Here is a 3,320-nt window from a genome sequence, read left to right as displayed (position 1 = left end):
TGGCCTCTACACCTACTATGCCCCTGGGTTTACACACTACTAATGCCCTGGGCCTCTTACACACTACACTATGCCCCGGGCCTCTTACACACTACTATGCCCTGGGCCTCTTACACACTATATGCCCCTGGGCTCTTACACACTACTATGCCCCTGCCCTTACACTTGCCCCTGGGCCTGTTACACACTACTATGCCCCTGGGCTCTTACACCAGTACTATGCCCCTGGGCCTGTTTACCACTACTATGCCCTGGGCTGTTAGCACACTACTATGGCCCCTGGGCCTCTTACACACTACTATGCCCCTGGGCTTTACACCACTTGCCCTGGGCCTTTACACACTACTATGCCCCTGGCCTCTTACACACTACTATGCCCCTGGGCCTCTTACACACTACTATGCCCCTGGGCCTCTTACACACTACTATGCCCCTGGCTCTACCCACACTACTATGCCCCTGGCCTGTTACAATACATCAATCATGTGATATGACGAAATCCAGTTTGTTAGATCAGATTTTGTTGAATCAATCCGGCGTCCTCCTTCTATCCCCCACACCGATCCATTAACCTATAGATGTGGTAAAGAGAGGTTATATATTCCTATCCACTAACCCTAACTCATACAGTCCAATAGAATATAGGTTATCATATCAGCTATCCACTCCCTAACGTCATGACAGTCCTAATAGAATATAGGATTATATTCCACTATCCCACTCACCATAACTACACAAGTCCAATAGAATATAGGTTATATTCCACTATCACTAACCCTAACTCATACAGTCAATAGAATATAGGTTATATATCCATATCACTAACCTAACTCATACAGTCCAATAGAATATAGGTTTATATTCCACTAACCCTATCTCATACAGGCCATAGAATATAGGTTATATTCCACTATCACTACTAACTCATACAGTCCAATAAGAATATAGGTTATATTCACTAACCTAACTCATAAGTCCATAGAATATAGTTTATTCCACTATCCACTAACCCTAATCATACAGTCCAATAGAATATAGCGTTATATTCCACTCACCCTAACTCATACAGTCCAATAGAATATAGGTATATTCCACATCCACTAACCCTAACTTTTGTGTAAACACTGTAGTGCACTACTTTTGACCAGGACTCATAGGGCTTTGGCCCATACATGTAGGACTCTTGTTTAAAGTAGTGGACTTATGTTGGGGAATTAGGGGTGTCGTTCTGGTCTAAAGTAGTGCACTATGTAGGGAATATGGTGTCGTTCTGGTCTAAGTAGTGCACTATGTAGGGAATATGGTGTCGTTCTGTCTAAAGTAGTGCACTATGTAGGGAATAGGGTGTCGTTCTGGTCTGAAGTAGTGCACTATGTAGGGAATAGGATGTCGTTCTGGTCTAAGTAGTGCACTATATAGGGAATATGTGTCGTTCTGGTCTAAAGTGTGCACTATGTAGGGACTATGGTGTCGTTACTGGTCTAAAGTGTGCACTATGTAGGGAATAGGATGGCACTTTTGAAGCACAATCATAGTCAAGCTCTCTTTCTAAGGTACGCCTGCCAGATGGGGTTTCAAACAGGAACTGGAATTATTTTACCTGCCAGATGGGTTTCAAACAGGAACTGGAATTATCTTTACCTGCCAGATGGGGTTTCAACAGAGAACTGAATTATCTTACCTGCCAGATGGGTTTCAACAGGAATGGAATTATCCTTTATCCTTTTCCTAATGGTGTGGGATATAACTACTGATTACAGACCTACTGTAATCCCTATACAACTAGTGATACAACCGATACACTAGTTGATATAACCGATAGATACGGTTGGTGATTAACATTAAACCTACTTGATATCTAACCTGATTTAACAGACTAACGGCGTGGGATTATCTAACCTGATTACAGACTACGGTGTGGGATTATCTAACCCTGATTACAGAACTAACGGTGTGGGATTATATACCTGATTACAGGAAACTACGGTGTGGGATGTATCTAACCCGGATTACAGACCTAACGGTGGTGGATTATCTAACCCTGAACCGGACTACACGGGGTTATTAACCTGTACAGAGGCGTTGGATTATCTTACCTGATTACAGACCTAACGGGTGGGCTTATTAACCCTGATTACAGACGTAACGGTGATGGATTAACTAACCTTATTAAGACTAACGTGTGTGATTATTACCTAACCCTGATTACAGACCGTAACGGTCGTGGGATTATCTAACCCTGATATCCAGACCGCTAAGGTGCTGGGATTATTCTAACCGCTGATTACAGACCTAACGGGGGGTGTGGGATTACAACCCTAACCTGATTACAGACCTAAGGTGTGATTATCTAACCTAACGCTGATTACAGACCTAACGGTGTGGGATTATTAACCTGATTACAGACATTAACGGTGGTGGATTAATTACCTGTTACAGACCTAACGGTGTGGGATCTACCCTACTGAACGCTAACGGTTGCTCTAACAACTGATTACAGACCTCTTTGTCTAACTATTAAAAGACCTACGGTGTGGATTATTAACCATAACCTGATTCAGAGACCTAACGGTGTGTGGATATTACTCTAACCCTGATTACAAGCACTAACGGTGTGGATTATGTAACCCTGATTACGACCTCAGGTGTGGAGTTATCAACACCCTGATTTACAAACCTAACGTGTTGGTTTAATTACTAACCCTGATTACCAGACCTAACGGTGTGGGATTATTAACCCTTGATTACAGACCTAAGAGTGTGGGATTATCTAACCTGAACACCTAAGGTGATTACTAACCTGACCCTAACGGTGTTGGGATTTCATTAACCCTATGATTACAAGACCAGGCCCAGGGGCATAGTAGTGTGTAAGAGGCCCAGGGGCATAGTAGTGTGTAAGAGGCCCAGGGGCATAGTAGTGTGTAAGAGGCCCAGGGGCATAGTAGTGCTGCTGGTGTGCAGATGAGCTGCCCTCCTCACCATTTTCAATTTGACAATACACAGAGCTGGTAAAACTATTTATGGAAAATATATTCTAAAGAAATTATATTTAATTACAACAAATTCCATAAAAAAACGATAGAATGACAAACTAAATAAATACACTCTATATACACAAAAGTATAACTTCTCCTTCAGTGGATTTGGCTATTTCAGCACACACCCGTTGCTGACAGGTGTATAAAATCGAGCACAATAGCCATGTAATCTCCATTGACAAACATCGGCAGTAGAATGGCCTTACTGAAGAGCTCAGTGACTTTCAACGTTGCACCGTCACAGGATGCCACCTTTCCAACAAGTCAGTTGGTCAAATG

General features: G+C 42.7%; 1 long non-coding RNA gene across 1 annotated transcript; it reads right to left on the bottom strand.

Annotated features, from left to right (window-relative positions):
- Positions 1–1,999: 1,999 nt before the first annotated feature.
- LOC139026946 (uncharacterized) lies at positions 2,000–2,772 on the bottom strand. Its single transcript, XR_011478953.1, has 3 exons — positions 2,717–2,772; positions 2,318–2,335; positions 2,000–2,041 (listed from the first exon to the last, which is right to left on the bottom strand). It is a non-coding gene; the product is annotated as an uncharacterized lncRNA (long non-coding RNA).
- Positions 2,773–3,320: the final 548 nt, after the last annotated feature.

Source organism: Salvelinus sp. IW2-2015, unplaced genomic scaffold (assembly GCF_002910315.2).
Source record: "Salvelinus sp. IW2-2015 unplaced genomic scaffold, ASM291031v2 Un_scaffold6448, whole genome shotgun sequence".
Taxonomy (NCBI): Eukaryota; Metazoa; Chordata; class Actinopteri; order Salmoniformes; family Salmonidae; genus Salvelinus; species Salvelinus sp. IW2-2015.
This window is presented reverse-complemented; position numbering and strand designations above follow the sequence as displayed.